This window comes from Pseudorca crassidens, chromosome 10, assembly GCF_039906515.1.
Source record: "Pseudorca crassidens isolate mPseCra1 chromosome 10, mPseCra1.hap1, whole genome shotgun sequence".
Lineage (NCBI taxonomy): Eukaryota > Metazoa > Chordata > Mammalia > Artiodactyla > Delphinidae > Pseudorca > Pseudorca crassidens.
Window position 1 is genome coordinate 93,644,447 of NC_090305.1, and position 18,538 is coordinate 93,662,984.

Genomic DNA, 18,538 nt, shown 5'->3' on the forward strand with positions numbered 1-18,538 from the left:
GACAACATGGATGTTGCAACAACATGGACAATGTTAGAGGGTGTTAAGCTAAGTGAAATAAGTCAGATAGATAAGGACAAAAATACTGTATGGTATCACTTATACGTGGTTCTAAAAAATACAACAAACTAGTGACTAACAAAAAAGAAACAGATTTACAGATGCACAGAACAAGCCAGTGCTTACCTGTGGGGAGAGGGACAGGAGGAGGGGCAATATAGGGATAGGGGATTAAGAGGTACAAACTAGTATGTATAAAACAAGTTACAAGGATATATTGTACAACACAGGGAATATAGCCAATAGTCTATAATAACTATAAATGGAATATAAACTTTAAAAATTATGAATTACTATACTGTAGACATGTAATTTATATTTTGTTATATATGAACTATACTTCAATCAAAAAAAACAGACATTGCAGTTTTTGCCTTGGATCACTTGCTCTGGGGGAAACCAGTGGCCATGTGGAGCCTTAAGGGTATTCAAGCAGCCCTATGGAGATGTCCATATGGCAAAGTACTAAGACATCCAGCCAGAAGCCAGCATCGGCTTGCTAGTCATGTGAGTAAGTCATCTTGGAAGAAGGTCCTCTGGTTTAAGTCAAGCCTTGAGATGCACCTCTGGATAACATCTTGACTGAAACCTCCAGAATGACCCAGCTAAGCGGCATCCACATTCCTGATGCATAAAAATTGTGTGAAATAATAATTATTTATCATTGTTCTAAGCCAAAAAAGATCAGCCACATTTCAGTTGCCCAATAACCACAAGTAGCTATGGCTACTGAATTAGATAGTATAGGTATATTGATTATATTGATCATATCTACATGGTAGACATATGGCTCACACTTTCTGATTTATATGTATTACATCAGTTTGTATTTCATAATTTGGTGAAATATATTTCTAGCCTGAAAGAATTCCTATTTTTTTGTATTCAATGTTTACTAAAAGATAGGGATGGAACTAACATTTATGAACTATTTCCTAGGTTATATATGATCTAAGTACATTTACGAGTATTGCTTAGTTTAATTCTCATGTAGCCTGGCAAGGTAAGTTGTATGTCCTCATTTTACATATTAGAAAAGTGAGGCTCAGAAGGTTTTACCTTACAAAGTTGTACAGCAAATAGTAAACTGGGATCCAAATTTGTCTCTCTTTGATAACAAACTTTGTCTCCTGGTTTTCCATTAAGAAACACATATTTTGGGTTCACTGGCTCATTGGTGGTCCTAGCAAAAGGATTTTGAATGACCCATACTTCCTTAAATATTGTGTAGCAGGCTTCATTAGAAAAAGGTTGATTGTTTGATTAGTTGATTAATATGATTCTTAGGTTTACTCTTGACCTTCCTTATCCACGTAATTAAGTTCCGCAATTCAATTCCTTGAATTGGACTCTCCTGACAGCTAGCTCGGGCAGATTTATCTCAAATAGTATAAATTGTCTTTCAGTGGCATTTAACTGAGTTTGTTGCCTGTTGTGCACACTTCTAGAAAGCCTACCTTTGGGGATAACTCAGTGACTGACAGCAATGCCTTAGCAACCATCTGATTGTCGTTATAGAGGAAATTTAGCTTGGATTGAAGAATCACATGTCATTGTGATTGACAGAGTCTGTAAGACAATCAAGGTCAAATCCAGAGTGAATTGAGTACGTGGCTATGAGCATTGACAGATAAGTCATGTCAAATATTGCCTAGCCATCTGGCTACTGCTCATGATTAGGCTGGACTCATTGTGTTTAACATTGTACTGAGGGCAAGTACGTGGGAAACTTGTTTGTTTTTAGTTTATCAGTGAAATATGCTTTATCTGCTAAAACAAACCGATTCTGCTTAAAATGAACTTGAAAAACCGTTGGCTAGTATGACTCCAGCATGACCTTCAAAAAACCTTTATTTGGGAGATTGCCATAACTGTTGTAAAACATTTTCTCTTCATTTTTGAAATGACTGTTGCATTATTGAAAAAAATACATTAGGTGCTGAAAATGGCACTCACTAATTAGTGCATAATTCCTTCAACTGTAATTAGAAAACAAAGATGGCTACCCCCAGGGGTTTTAGAAGCTGCCAAATGTTTAAAGACCATTAGCCAATCTGTTGTTACTCAGATATATGGGTAGTGAAAGGTGATGGGGTGTCCCTGATAAGCCAAGCTTAAAGGGGCAGGTGACTTGTGTGAAATTCTGAAAATTTATATTCAGCAGAATGTGTCAAGAACCAGGAGCCATTTGAGTGAAACTCCACTAGCAAATATTTGGTTTATTTTTGAGGAAAAAATGAAAACACAGGGAAGTGAAGTTAATTGTCGTTTGTCATATTATACTTAGTGTGGGGCTCCTAGTCTCCTGACTAATAATCCAGTATTATTTCCTCGTAGAAATTCGGTAGCTTTGTAGATGATTCTGTTTTAAGTGGCTGGTTGCTTGTCAATTAATATTAAAAAGCCAGAGTTGCTCTTAATCACTGATGGATTAGTAGTTTTCATTCTCTTTTCAACTACCATATTTTCCTTCTAACTGGACTATTAAAAAAATGTGTCCTGTGGTCATAGGTTGAGTGAAGACATGGTAGGGGCTAATCAAACATAAATTCCCAAAGAAAATAGAAATAGCACCTGTTTTGGTGGTTTGATGGTTACATTTCCATATACAAAATATTGATAGAACGCTAGATAAACAAATAATATGAACCAGTTTTAGTTGGTGGTCTGTGTGTCATTGCTGGTTCCCCTGCAATAATAGGTATTGAATGCCTTTAGGCATTGACAGTAAGCACAGAAAATTGATTCCAGCAATGATGATTCTTGAGAAGACAAAATAATAGAACCAATAGGTTCTAGCAAAGTGTAATTTTGACATCAATTACATGATGTTCCACTGTGTCAACACTTATGCTCCAGAGTGTTTTGGATAGTTTTGCTGAGGCTGGAATTCTCAGCCAGTACACTAGGTGGTGCCTATTTCAGGATGCAGCCAGTGATAGCTGTTTGTAAGTGGAAACTCAGTTATCAACTGTACTTTCTTTTTTCTTTACTCAAGTTTGTCTATTTATCTATCTACCCATCTACCTCCCTACCTACCTACTTAGCCACCTACCTGTCTGTTGTTGGTAGCTATTCAAGGGCAAAACCATAAATAAATTCACAATATTAACTGAATAGAGTTGATATAACGTTGTTAATCATCTTTTAATAAAGTCTGGAGATATAATATTAGTTGTATCTTGTTTATTCCTTTCTTACTAAATAGGAGATCCCAAGTTATGTTATTTTATATTCTCATTAATAAGCAACCAATATGTAATATCTACCATCTATTATTGTAAACTATTATGAACGATTTGTACTAGTATTTAAAATTATGGGATGGCCAGCAAAAAAGCTGCTGAATCTGCTGTTCATTGTATATGTTATGAATTATCTGAGTTAATGTTTAAAACTATGAGTCAGGGCTTCCCTGGTGGTGCAGTGGTTGAGAGTCCGCCTGCCGATGCAGGGGACACGGGTTCGTGCCCCGGTCCGGGAAGATCCCACGTGCCGCGGAGCGGCTGGGCCCGTGAGTCATGGCCACTGGGCCTGTGCGTCCGGAGCCTGTGCTCCGCGGCGGGAGAGGCCACAGCAGTGAGAGGCCCGCGTACCGCAAAAAGAAAACCTATGAGTCAATCAACCAAAAAGGTATTGCATGTGTAACTCATTATAACATTAATAAAAGCAAACATGTCTTCCTATAATCCAATTATTGGTAATTTGGGAGCTATTTTCTAAGCAAAATGTCCCCATAAGTTTTTCTCTTGGTTGAGAAATGTGGTACTTTTGAGATAAAGCCGCTAGCCCAGCATGTTTTTTTTTTGTTTCCTCGTGAATGATTTTATTCAACTTAAAATGACTGTTCCTAACAGCAGGTGCTCTGTTCTTTGTTTTAAATTATATTGAACATGCCTTTGGTGTTCACAAATACTGAAAAATCAACTATAAAAGTGGTGGAGAAAAAAGAGCTATATACATATGGTAAGAAAATAATAATTTAGCTCTAATTCACATCTTCTTTGAAGAAGATTTTTTGCTAAGTTCAATAACTTACAACATGCATTCCAGCTTTCAGGGAATCCTTAGATTTACTTTCAAAATACAGTTAAGCATTGAACAATGTGGGGGTTAGGGGCACTGACCCGCTACATAGTTGAACATCTAGGTGCCGCTATCTCTGCCTCAGAAACAAAGGAGTTGATAAATGACTCACCCAAGAGCAGGAAACTGAAAACAGTTTTCATAGACTCAGGACTCAAACCCTAGGGCTTTTGATTCCACATATTGTGATCTCTAATTGAACAGAAACTCGTTCCCACATTTAGTTAAAGATCTGGAAAATGAGAATACAGGTACTATGTTTATTGAAAAAAAATCCACATGTAAGTGGACCATGCAGGTTCAGAGCCATGTTGTTCAAGGGTCAACTTGAAAAAGAAACAAACAGTTATAGCATCTGACTAGTTCCCTTATTATAAGTAAAATAAAATCTTTAACAGCTGTCAATCTTATGTCTTTATGACCATTGTGATTTTAACTTTTAAAAAAATTAATTATATTTTTCAAGTTTTGAGCTATCCAATGGATTCAACAGACAGAGTCAGGTAAATTTTTTCACAAGAGAAATATACTTACTTCATGGGAAAATTAAGCCTACCCCCTGCCTTTTCTTGGCTCCCAGAGGGACACTAGAATTTTGCTGAGTTTGTTTTTCTCATCTTAATTTTTTCTCTACTAATTTTTTGTTTTTTGTTTGCTTGTTTTATTTGGGGTTTATTTTTGGCCCGATAAGTTATTTCTCATTAGTGTCAAGAATGACTGGCAATTTGGTGTTATGGTCTCACCATTTGGTGAGGTCTGTAAGTAGATTAATGGTTTATAGAGATCTGTTCTCTGTTGGATAAGAGGCAATAGACAATCTGGTTTGTTAGTCTTTATTTGTTTGTGTATTTGTCAGCTTTGAGCTCAAATCAATTAAGAATTGTGTGCCCCCTTGGAAGGAGAATGGCTCTTTCAGGTCTGGACTGTATATAATGGGACATAATGGCTATGCAATCAAAGGTTTGCATAGAATGTCATATTTGAGAATGATGCTTACATAATCAGCCTAAGACTATAAACTTTGACTGCAAATGCAACAGAGATAGAAGACACAACTCTCTCATCAGAAGAAACAAATGTAGTTGGACAAAAAATATTTTGGGATAGAAGATACAAAGACTGTCTTTTTCAGAGAACAAGCTAGTGAAATACATTTGGTCCACATGGACTGAAAATTTTCATTGACAGTTATTTCCCTTCTGGGAAGGAACAGAGGAGGATTTTCAGGCACACTAGAAATGTTAGGCCCAAAGACAGAGCCCAGAGCAGGGGTGAGGGTGAGTGTGACACCTTGCATCCTAGACACCCACTGGTAGGTCCAGAATGGGGACAAAGGCTCTTGAGGAAACATGGAAAGAGGATGCCTCAGACACAGTTGACCTTCTCAGTGTTTCCAAGACATCAATTCCTGTTTCTGAACTGACTGTTCTTCCTAAAAAAATCACGATCCTTAGAATCTGCTTGAAGCCTGCAGGATGTGGCACTTAGCACTTTGCTTTGCTTAAGGAAGGAGGAAGGTCTGCATTGGCAGGATCGTTCAGCCCTGGGCTCTGCCTGAGCCTGGAGTTCTTCCACGTGTGGGCCATGCTATGTTGCCTGAAATGTATGCCTTCCTCCCAGTCTCCTCTCCAGAACCAGGCCTATGACTGTTGTGGGCCCTTACCCTTCGGGGACCACACTAGCCAAACGCAGCTCTGATTTGAACAGGGCCTGGGCTCTGCCCAGAGGCTGGAACTGACTTGGTATTCTACAAGACACCTTGCTGACTTTTTCCCTTTTTCCTTTGGCTGATTCCACAGTGACAGATGACTCATACTTTCTCTGAATTTCATTTTTTGAGGAACCTATGCCCTTTGGGGCAGAAACTGGGATATCTTGCTCAGCAGGGTCTCTGCTATTCCTTTGTCCTTCACAGGCTGGCTCTTTCCCTAGTTGTGGAAGGTCACCCTTCTTGTATTCCTTTCTGGATTGTCTCCTAGTTACTGGCTGCTGGATGCCTCATTTTCTTCAGATGGGTCTAAATTGGCATCCTAGATCTTTCTTAGCGTCTGAGACTTAGGAGGTCCATGTTTCTGCAATCCTAGGGCTTGCCCTCCCCTCTATGTGAATATATAACACCTGGGAAGGTACCATATTCCCCGGGTGCATGCTATGGGGATGGGGCTGTGAGCCATTAGCAGCCAAAGTACCCGACACAGGGAGCACTTCAGTGGCACAGTTATGAACCTGGCTTTCAGGCTTTACCTTGTTTTGAGCTTGCTATTTATTTATTTATTTGACTGGGGCAGGTCTTAGTTGAGGCACGCTGGATCTTTGTTGCCGTGTGTGGGATCCTTGTTACGGCATGCGGGATCTTTAGTTGTGGCATGCAAACTCTTAGTTGCAGCATGTGGGATCTAGTTCCCTGACCAGGGATCGAACCTGGGCCCTCTGCACTGGGAGCGTGGAGTCTTAGCTACTGGACCACCAGGGAAGTCCCTGTTTTGAGCTTCAACTGAGAAGAAAGTTGGTGTTTAAAGCATGGTTTCCCTAGATTTTGGATTACCAACAGTCATGGTGCAACAAGGCATTCCTTGGTTATTAGAGCCCATAAACTACTCAGATTTCCAGTTAGTATCTGGGAGCTTCCTAGCTCAATGGTGCTCAGAATATATCTTCATTTTTTTCTTTTGAGGCATCATGGACTCTGCAGCCCTAATTATACTATTTCTTTGGAAACATCGGCCCTTGAAGGCACCTCTAACACTACCTTCCATATCTCTACTCAATGAGGACACCTATGCTATGGCTGGAGTCTCCTGGGGCACAGTTTTCATTCTTATCTTTGGGTTCATGGTCTGCTGTTGCTCAACTTATAGTTAGCTCTGGGTCACCCTCTTGGCCCCCAGCTGAGTCATACTCTGCTAGGTTTTTCTCTGTTGCAAAGTATGAGGGTTTTAAAATGTATTTGCTGCCTTCGCTAGCCTGATGAGTCTGTGCAAGACCACCACAAATATCAGAGCAGGAGCACCTCATGCCTCTGGACTTGCTCACCCCTAGGAGTGGGTGGTCCAGGGTTGGTACTTCATTTTTTCTGATTATCCATCTTCCCTAGCTCAGTTGTTGAGTGAGTCTCCCCTGAAATGTGGATGACTGAGTGGGGGAAAGATAGCTTGGTGAAAAGGCCAGGCTTGAGCCTCTCTCATCTGATACCATAGTTTTATGAATCCAAGGACCTTCAGAAGTAGGCCCACTTTGCCACTCCTGAAAGCAAGTGAAATAGATGTTTGGCTTCTGGTGGTATTCTCCCTTGGGCCACTCCAAAATTCCCTGAGTGACTAATCAAGTCCTTTTTTGTCTCCCTCTCAGCATCAGCCCCATGAGTGAGTCTTCATTGGATAGCTTTCTGAGCCCCTTGTTGGGTTATTTTTGGACCCCTCTTCAGGTTGTTCCTTACCTAGAATTATCTGGATCTTCTAAACAGAATACTGGATGCTTCAGGTCAATCCTCTTGAGATCCTTGTTTCTCTGGCCCTTCATCACAGAGGGCTGTGAGAGTCCTTGTTGCCTCTTCATCTGTGAGGTTCCTGGTAATTAACCTCTAGGCTGCATTGGTGCCAGTCTCTCGGATGCTGAAGGCTGACCCCTCTCTTCTTCTTTGAGCCTAGTTTGAAGGTGATACACAAGTTGCTTCCACATTTCCCTGTTCAAAACAAATTCATCAGGAAGGTTAGAGGTATTCTCCATTTTCTGTAGCAGACTACTTCCTTAGTAACTGGATATTGACCATGAATACACTATCCTAGGATTCTGGCCCACATCTCAGAACCATGGGAGAATCACAAAGGGGTCTCCAGGGTTGCGGGGGAAGACAAAACATGATGAACCTACAGACCATCCACCACCACCCTCATTTCTCCTATCAGATCCCCACCACACATCCTGAGCCTATTAAATCCCTACAGCCTTCCCTGGGCCTTGTTGTTTTCCAACTTCAGCCTTTCAGCTTGTATATGTTGGTATGTGTTGGGGTCAGGACTTGGAAGGCTAAATATACATACACACAACACACACAACGTATGTACATACATATACATATTTACCAAATATACATACATATGTATGCATATACATATACACATACACACCCCATGCACACATACAAGCCCACACACCTTAGTAGAATTTTCTATGTATTCCACATATATCCAGATATTAGCTCCATTGATCTTTACTCCTTGGCATTTGTGGCTTTAACTTCACCAATTCAGTAGTCTTGAAAACCTGGGGCTTTCCTAGAAATTTTTACTAATTCTCAGCAGTTCACTCCCTTAGAATCTCCTCTATTCTCATCTCAGTCTTCCCAACGTAGTATATTTTTTTTCTTGCATTAACCCAGACATAGACCTCAACTCTCACCATGCCCCCCGCTTCGAGTTTACCCAAAATGTTATATTTGCATACACACAACAAATCAGTAAGCAGAATGGCCTCTGTGTTAAAGGTGCTAGAAGAGAAAAAAAGCTGGAGAAAGGTGTGAGTACCCCCCATAGCAGATCATGTAAATACTCTCAGCCATTGTTTGCCATTCTTGTCCTTCTCAGAATGCTTTGCCCTGAGACCTCCCAAAGCTCCCCCAAAACACTTCCCACTATTAAAAAAAAATAGTGAGAGAACACATGTGTGTGTTTTTTCCATGTGTTTCAGGCCTGTAAAAGGTTTGAAATACTTACAGCATCACTGTTAAGATCACAAACTGCTCAAATCAAGCACCGTCTAAAGTATTTGCTTTGATTTCCTCATTTCCCTCTCTTTCTGTTGCATTAGCCATGGGAGGACATCTAAACCTTTCCCCCTCATAGGATGAGCATTTATTAGTGCTGTCTCACTTTCTTTGCCCAGTTTCTCCTGCGACAGAATCTTCTCCACAGGTGCTGTCCCCTCCCAAATTCTTGGATTTCAAGCTGTGCCCCTAATCTGTTCTTCCTTCACTGCAGGATTTCTTTCCGTATGGAGAATTTCCTCCACACATCCTATCATCTCTGCCGCTGTCAATGATAAAATGACCTGACCGTGATTGGCCCTAAAACCTCAGGATGCCCCCTATAGAAACACCTTTGCCTTCTGAGTCTGAAGGAATTTGTAAACTCTAAAAAGATAATATTAAGGTGATATAAAGACTAAAAATGGCCCATCAACTTTGTTCTGCAAAAGTATCAGTATCATAAAAGTAAAAGAAAGCCTGGAGAACTTCTACAGATAAAAAGATATGAAAGATATTTGATGACTAAATAGATATAGCCTGGATCTTAAAGTATAAGGCATACTAATAGGTGAATTAACAAAATAGCAATACAACCAGCAGATTAGATTAAAGTTCTGTATACATATTTAGTTCAATGAAGTTAGTATCTGTTCTACAGGTATAATAGGAAATATCCCTTTTATTTATTTATTTTTATTGGAGTATAGTTGATTTACGATGTTATGTTGGCTTTCTGCTGTACAGCAGAGTGAATCAGTTATACATATACATATATTCCCTCTTTTTTAGATTATTTTACCATAGAGGTCATTACAGAGTATTAAGTAGAGCTCTCTGTACTACACAGTAGGTCTTTATTAGTTATCTATTTTAGGGAAATATCCCTTTTAAAAGAAATAATGAAACATGGTACCTGTCTCAAATGTTCTAGAAAAAGAATAATGTGCATATGTATAAAGAAAGTAAATAGGACAAAATGTTATGAGTAGGTTTTACCAGTTGAATTGTGTCCCCACAGAAAAGATATGTTGAAGTCCTAACCCCCAGCACCTTGGAATGTGCCTTTATTTGAAAATGGGGTTATTGCATATGTAATTATTTAAGATATGGTCGTTCTAGAGTAGTATGGGCCCCTGCTTTAATATTACTTTTCTTTTCCCAGAACAGGTTTGTTTATTCCATAGCAAAGAGCTGAAAAATGTCCCACAAAGGAGCAGAACTTGACCCAAGGCCTGTGATGTATCTCTACCCCACAGAGGTGCCAGCTGGGCTAGGTAGGGCTGAAGGCAGCAGGAATGGGGGATGACGTAGTGTAAGGACCAGGCAGGCAGAGCCCTTTCAGGTCTCCTTGAGTGTCCAGAGCAGATCCAGAAGGCTGAGGGGGTCGTCAGTGGGCTGGGTAGCCCACAGACCTTGCCCGTTACGGGCCTGCAGAAAGCCATAAGACGAGGGCCAAGTGAAGACACAGAGGCACAAAGGGAGAAGGCCATGCAAACACAGAGGCAGAGATTGGTGTTTATGCAGCTGCAAACCAAGGAACACCAAAGATTGCCAGCAACCCCTCAGAAGCTAGAAAGAGACAAGGAAGCACTCCCCTGCAGATTTCAGAAGGAGCGTGGCCCTGCTGACACCTTGATTTCACACTTCCAACCTCCAAAACTGTGAGACAATACACTCCTGTTGTTTTAAACCACCAGGTTTGTGGTGCCTTAGCAGCCCTAAGAAGCTTTTGAATAATACAGTAGGTGAATCTGGGTAAAGGGTTTAGAGGTGTTCTTTACTATTCTTGCAACTTTCAGCATGTTTGGAATTACTGCAAGTTAAAAAGATTTAAAAAACAGAAACACACACGCACGCACACACACACACACACGTATACACACACTCAGAAATGGAAAGTCTTTTACCACCTTCACTTTCATTACCCTCTTCTGAGTCACCATCATCTCTCTAGACTATTGCAGTGCCTTGTCATCGTTCTCCTGCTTTGATGTTTGCCCACTCGCCCATCAGCATTGTCTAGTTTCAGCAAAGTGTGATCTATTTAAATTGTGTGTGAAATCATGGCACTTCTCTGCTGAAAGTTTTGCAGTGACCCTCCATTTCACCCCGAGTGTAAACTGAGGTCCTTACAATGACCTACAGAGTTTTACAGGATGTAGCCCCTTAATTTTTTCTTCTACTACTTTTTCTCTCACTCTGTTCCAGCCACAGTGACCTTGAACATGCCAGGCACTGGCCCGTGTTTTATTTTTATATATATTTTTTGCGGTGTGCAGGCCTCTCACTTCTGTGGCCTCTCCCATTGCGGAGCACAGGCTCCGGAAGCGCAGGCTCAGCAGCCATGGCTCACGGGCCCAGCCGCTGCACGGCACGTGGGATCTTCCCGGACCGGGGCACGAACCCGTGTCCCCTGCGTTGGCAGGCTGATTCTCAACCACTGCACCACCAGGGAAGCCCTGGCCCGTGTTTTAACTTTAGTTCTCTGAATCCTCTAATTGACTTACTCTTTTACACATTTAATTCTTTCAAGTCTTTGATCAAACTACATCCTGTTTAATGTCTTTGGACACCCCTATTTAGGAGAGGACACTGCATCCTCTCCCCAGGAGTCTCTCTAATAGTCCCGATCCCCCTTCCTGTTCTGGGTTACCTTCTATCATACTGTTTACCTTGCTTATTGACTCTTACGGATTACTGTCTGACTGCCTCCGCTATAATATAAACTCCTCAAGAACAAAGGTCTTTTTTGCTGTGTTTTGCTGTATCTCAAATGCCTAGCCCATAGTGTGTGCGTAGTAAAATTTGTTGAATGAGTGTCATGTTAAATGAAATTGACTTAAATCATACTATTACATTGGTAGGAAAGTCTTAAAGTAAATATAACTTTAGTAATCACTTTCTCTCCTAGTTACCTGTGAAATAATCTGTCATTTTGTTTGAAAATACATAGCTATACCAATGACTCTTTGCAGTAATAGATTATTGGTAAGTAGCCCTAATTACTTAGAGTAGAATTTTTTAAAGTGTAATAAATACAGAATTCTCACTCTGTTCTGCAGTGTGGATCTTCCATCATTCTTACTATCCTATATTATAAAATAGTCTTTTCAGAGGAGCTACTTCCTTAGTCTATTCACATCTATTCTCCTGTCTCTTCCCGGCCAGTCATTTCTCTGACATTCCATGATCTGAGAATATTATTAGGAAGCTGTTGGCTGCAGGTAAAAGTAAGCCCTAAGCTACCAGGCTTACAAATTAGCATCTTGGGCTACCCTGGTGGCGCAGTGGTTGAGAGTCCGCCTGCCGATGCAGGGGACACGGGTTCATGCCCCGGTCCGGGAAGATCCCACGTGCCGTGGAGCGGCTAGGCCCGTGAGCCATGGCCGCTGAGGCTGCGCGTCTGGAGCCTGTGCTCCGCAACGGGAGAGGCCGCAGCAGTGAGAGGCTCGCGTACCAAAAAAAAAAAAAAAAAAAAAAAATTAGCATCTTTATTATTTTACCTAAAAAGAAGCTCTGGGATAAGCAGGCGCTAAGTTTGGTTAATTAGTGTTTCACTGACTTCATCAAGGGACTAAGTTCTTTATTTTCACTCAGATTTCTTCAACATACAGTTTTTCTCCCATTAAGGAAGCAAAGAAACAAACGAAAAAGAGGTTGTCCCAAATTTAGCCATAGTATGCAGGCATATCAACATTAAAAAAAAGAAAAGGGATTATTTCTTTGTATGTGTTTCTCTTGATTAGTAAGGAAACTTTTCTCAGAAGTTTTCATCGCCTTTTCCATATATCTTATTGGATAGGATTGTGTCATATGCATTTATTCAAACTAGTCACTGGTGAGTGGAATGAGACAATTAGGATTAGGTTACACCAGTGGGTGGCAGACTTTTTCTGTAAAGGATCAGATAGTGAATACTTTAGGCTTTGCAAGCAATATTGTCTTTGTGGCAGTTACTCAATTCTGCCAAAGGAGCGGAGAAGCAACCAGAGATACATGTAAAGGAATGATATGGCTTTGTTCCAGTAAAGCTTTATTTGTACAACAGATGGCCCACTTTGCTTCCCTGGATGAGACAGATTTGGATTTATCCCTTCTTCACATCCTTGAGTTTGAGAAGAAAGAGGTAAATTCCCAAACAAAACCCATGCTCTTCCTCTAAGTCAGAAAAGGATAATGTCCAATGAATAAGCAATTAGCTGTATGTCCTACACAAGGGCCTTCATGTTAAGTTTGAGATTTTCTTGCTATAAAAATAGAGATATGTAAAAAGTCTTTTAAAAAGAAGTTAAGAAATCTGTGGTTGAGTTCTGAGAACCAGGGTGTGGTAGTTTCCTACCCCATGTACTTAAGTTAGAGATGAATATTCAAGGAGGTAGTTATCCAGTTTTACTCCTTTTAATTTTTCTTTCCAAAATATAGATGCACCGTTATAATCAACCCTAAATTTCTCAAATCAGGACTCAGAGAAGGGGAAGATTATGCTCTAGTAATGCTAGTTTCATTGGTGATTTTGTTTAATGGGTCAAAAGAAATGTGGTAAAACAAAAGAGTACAAATTGCTGAGATGAGACAATTTAAAGATTACCACTGAAAACAAAATAGAGAACATGAGGGAGTATATATGTTAAGAAATGTTGAACAGATTCTGTTTATATTTTCTTGAGTGCCATCTTTTTCATTTAGGATGCTACTCTAATAATAGCATGTGCATTGTAAATAGAAAATGTGATTTGTCAGGAAATTGACTTTCTTGTAAAATTAAAGTTTCCTTGTCATATATAATATTTGGAAATAATTGTTATTCTGATGCAATATATAATACTAACACCTACAAGAAAAAAATACGGGAGGAGAATTAGCATGTGTTCCTTTTTTTTTTTGTTTTTTTTGTGTGGTATGCGGTCCTCTCACTGTTGTGGCCTCTCCTGTTGCGGAGCACAGGCTCTGGACGCGCAGGCTCAGCGGCCATGGCTCATGGGCCCAGCCACTCTGCGGCATGTGGGATCCTCCCGGACCGGGGCACGAACCCTTGTCCCCTGCATTAGCAGACGGACTCTCAACCACTGCGCCAACAGGGAAGCCCAGCGTTTGTTTTTAAGTATTAGTTACTTATACAGGACAGGAAGTAACTGACACTTTTTAGATGCTTAACATTTCTGGATCCATAATATCAGATAAGCCCTCCACTGATAGCTGTCATTCTAGGAACCACATGGTTGTCCAACTCGTGGAGAGTTGCATTCAGAAACGGGTGAGTACTTGCCTAATATTTCAAGATAATACTTACAGTGACAATCACCTAGTTTGGCTTGGAATAATCTGAAGCTTCTTGTGAACCAACTTAGTTCTGGAGAGAAAAATCACTGTCTTGCAGACGTTCTTTAATTGTCAGGGAATAAAAAAGTCAACTTTCTCAGTGAATTGTCGGAAAGAATTGTGGCATTATCTGCTGTTGCTAAGCTTTTAGTAAGTACTCGTATGTGTTTGTTTGATCTCCTTTAGAGTATAAATGACCCCCAATTTCTAGAGATGGCATAGGAATAAGTAAGTTTCTGTAGGCCCTGTAATCAGTAGTATCTGACCCAGCCTTAGAAGACACTAATTTATATAGAGCTCTATCATCTGTAAGTTATATCCTGTAAAGAAAACAGGCTGGAATTAACACCACTTTGCCATTTTTTAGGCACCTAGGTTTTATGTCTTACTTGGAAAGTCATATTCTGAGGTATGTGTCTGACGGGCTGGAGATGGAGAGAACAAAAATTGTGCCAGAGTGATTTTTGAAACAGCCAGCTTGATATTCTTGCTTTCCTGTGAACCCTACCATGAATCCTGATTTCTGTTATGGACTTTGAATTATTTCACTGGTAGGCCTTTTGGAACATATGTGTTCTTTTATTCATTGGCTGCTTGGTAGATTCAAAGGAACCTTCTTTCGTTTGTTCATTCCTTTAATCTTTGTATCATTTGTTCATCACTTCATTCATTTGTTCAATACAGAAAGTATTTGTTGAGCATCTACTCAAGCACTTGACCTCTGATTTCTTTTCCATTACTTTCGTTGGTATCATTCATTTATCATTCCACAAATACTAGTGCCTACCATATGCCAGGAATAAAGGGATAGAGACAAGTGATAATACTTCTTGTGAAACTCCTGGCTTAGTTGACTGTGATGTCTTCTCTGTGAATCACTCCTATCTTGTCTGTGCTCTGAGCAGTGATCCACTTCTGACCTATGAAAGATTCGTACACTGGACCTCTTCCACTAGTAAACTGAAGCACAGCCTTTCATGAAGTTATAGCAGCTTTTAAGGAAACTTTACAAGTTAGCATCACTTCCCTAGTTCTCATTTCAAACTGGCTCCTAGACCTCTACTGCTCTTTATAGATTTCCATGGATGCTGTTTACGTGGATTCATCCTGTGTATATAGTGGAGGTTAGCTGCCCATTTAAAAATTCAAAACACTGTCATTCCCTTTTCATTCCTTCTTGGTTTGCTAGCTTGAATTAATTGATTGTTTTTTTATGAAAGAAAAATCAAGAAAGAGCACATCTGAATTATTCTACAGTTAACACTTATTGAGTGAATACCATGTGCCAGGATGGTGACACTGCATTTCCTGGTAATCCTCAAAATAATACTTCAGGGCGAGGGTTAATTTCTTCATTTTATAGATGAGGAACCAGAGACTCAGAGATTTGGTCACTGTCTCATGTTAGTATATGTCATCAATGGTCAGATCTGGATTTGAACTTAGGGTTTTCTGGCATAACTTTTCTAATCTTTTAATGCTTTCCTAAGTAAAGAGTATCAGTCTTGTGAAAAAAGATGAAAGCTGGTAGGACATACTTTTGAAGTTAGAGGGTTTTCAATGATGTGTGAATTCTCTTGAGGGAATAGTGCAGCAGATATTTTGGTTTCCCACATGGGGTTCTTGACTAGTGACAAATTCATACAGAACCATAAATCTGTACTCCTGTCATACAAGGAGGAAGATGTATTTGTCTTATAACAATGTTCTTTTTAGCTTTGGAAAATTTTAGGTTTATCCTGTGAACTTGGTTGCTCTCAAGTTTATTACCATTTGAAATACATATTTTCTCACATCACACACAAAAGACTGTACTTTTTTTCTTCTTGACTGACTCCACGCCGATTCAGAGGTCCAAAGCTATTCATAAATTTGGATATTTAGAAATAATATTTAGACACTAATTTATATAGAGCTCTATCATCTGTAAGTTATATCCTGTAAAGAAAACAGGCTGGAATTAACACCACTTTGCTGTGCAAAAGAAAATAATGCTTTTGGATGACTCATTTTTAATATTCAAACAGAATAACACATAGAATTCAAACTGGTGTCAGTTTTCAAGTTGGTATGATGCTGTTTTTTAGCCAGTACATGCAGAATAGGAAAGTGTTTATATCATGCAGATTTGTACTAACCCCATAATAATTTAACTTATGGTTGTGAAATCATACAGTGGATATATCCTATCTGAATCACAAAATACTTATTCTAGTTAAACCCCTCCCAATTTTTATTTCTAAATATCCAAATTTATGAATAGCTTTGGACCTCTGAATCGGCGTGGAGTCAGTCAAGAAGAAAAAAAGTACAGTCAGAGAAATAAAACACTTCTACTCCTCCCTCCACCCATCACAGTCATCAGGGACTTGCATAAAGTGTACTTGAGACTTAATTTGCTTCATTTTGATTTTCATTTTCAAAGATATTTCTTTTCCAGGCTTCCCATTTCCCTTTATTTGAAAAACAGCTCTTATCATTTTAGTCATTATTGTCACAGATTCCAAGTTCTTAAATTATGCTGATCACAAAAGATAGCAGTTTTATGTTCTCATCGCACTCAGTGGCTGTCCCAGTATCCCATCTGAGGGGCACACTGGCTACGTTCAACGCAGATGACAGCTTTTGTTCTGAGCAAGCACACAAAGGCAGGGCTGGGGAAGCTGAATCACATGTCACTCACACAAGAAAGGAGTGTCGCTTCGGGTCATGCAGCCCGTGGCCAAGAGACGTCAGAATACCTACAGCAAACATATAAGCAGCATAACTAGCTCAGTCTCTAGCTGGTAGCACCCCTCACTTGGCATTATTAATCCAGGCGTCCTAAAGGCAAAGTGTTGACAGCCTGTGGTTGGCTGAAATACATATTGACCTATGCTTTTTTCAAGATGCAGCTTAAGCTCACCTCCTAAAAGCAGGCTTCTATGATCCCACCCTCTACTTCTTTCTCTTCCACTGTTTCGTGTCCGTACCATTGTTTTGGGGTTTCTCTCCTGTGCTTTTAAAAAATGTGTGTGTGTGTGTGTGTGTGTGTGTGTGTGCGCGCGCGCGTGTGTGTATGAGAGAAAGGGAGGGAGGGAGACATTCTCCCATAGATTGTGAGCTTTTCCACTACAGGGACTCCCGCCTTATTCACCTACTATCCCCCTGTCCCTACCTTTTTTCTGTTATAAATATTTTTATGAATTGATGGCTTTGAAATGACGGTTTTTTAATGGTATAATGGAAAGAGCCCTCTGGATTCTGGTTCTGACTCCATGACTCCTTAGTCATTAATACCTTTATTCAACATAATTAATTAATTGAGTGCCTACTCTGTGCCAGATTGTTCCAGCCCTGGGAATATAGGAGTGAACAAAACAGTCAAGTTACAGAGTAGACATCCCTGCTGTCCTAGGGTTTGCACTTTATGGAGAAGACAGATGATAGATAACACATGAAAATAGTCAAGACAAACATCAAATGAATGGTATGCAGAGAATTAAAATAGGAAATGTGTAAATTATTATTTTAGGTTTGGTAGTTAATTAACTGAAATACAACAAAATCAACCATGAAGGTCAGGGAAAAGGAATTCATGACTGAGGGAATAGTTTATGCAGGGACTCCAAGGCAGCAATGTACTTGTCATATTCTAAGAATGTGAAGGAGATCACTGTCCAGTGTCCTCGGTGAGGGTGAGATGACAGAGAGATAAGAAAGATGAATGTTTGGATTTTATTTTTAGTGCATTGGGATAGCATCTTAGGTTTCAAGCTGCACAGTGTTGATATTCAGTTTGTTTTAAAAGTATTACTCATGTGGAATGTGCAGAATGGATTTGAGAGGGGGGAAGAAATAGTAAGGGTGCTAGATGGGACATTATTGCACCAGCCGAAGCAAGAGATTGTTCATAGGTCTAGGTGGTGGTAATAGAGGTGAAGATGGGTGGATAGATTTGGGGATATGTTTGAGGTCAAATTAAATATTTACTGATGGTTTGTGGAGGCTAAGTGAAGAAAGGAATCAAAGCCTTTGTAAACATAGGTAAGTCACTTAAATGTTTCTAGTGATGGACCCCTCATAAAATCCTAATTATAGATACATCAGTGGTTCCCAGCTGGGGGTGATTTTGGCACCATTCCCTCCTCCCCAAACCCTGGAGACATTTAGCAATATTTGGAGACAATTTTAAATATCACAGCTGTGTATGGAGTTGATGCTACTAGCATCTAGTGGGTAGAGGCCAGGGATGATGGTATGCATCCTACATTGCACAGGGCAGCTGCCTCCTCAAAGAATCCTGTGCCCTCAAATGTCAATCATGCAAAGGTTAAAACTCTGAAGACA

At 40.0% G+C, this 18,538-nt stretch overlaps 1 protein-coding gene across 4 annotated transcripts in view; it reads left to right on the forward strand.

The window, feature by feature from the left end:
* The window catches only part of CNTN4 (contactin 4), a 977,605-nt gene that overhangs the window by 89,323 nt on the left and 869,744 nt on the right, over positions 1–18,538 (forward strand). Inside the window, exon 1 of one of the 4 annotated variants that reach the window (XM_067755237.1) lies at positions 12,834–13,016. The exons of the other annotated variants lie outside the window; for them this stretch is intronic. The gene's annotated coding sequence lies outside the window, so the exon portion shown is untranslated. Of the gene's footprint in view, positions 1–12,833; positions 13,017–18,538 lie in introns of those variants that run through there. 4 annotated transcript variants of the gene reach the window in all.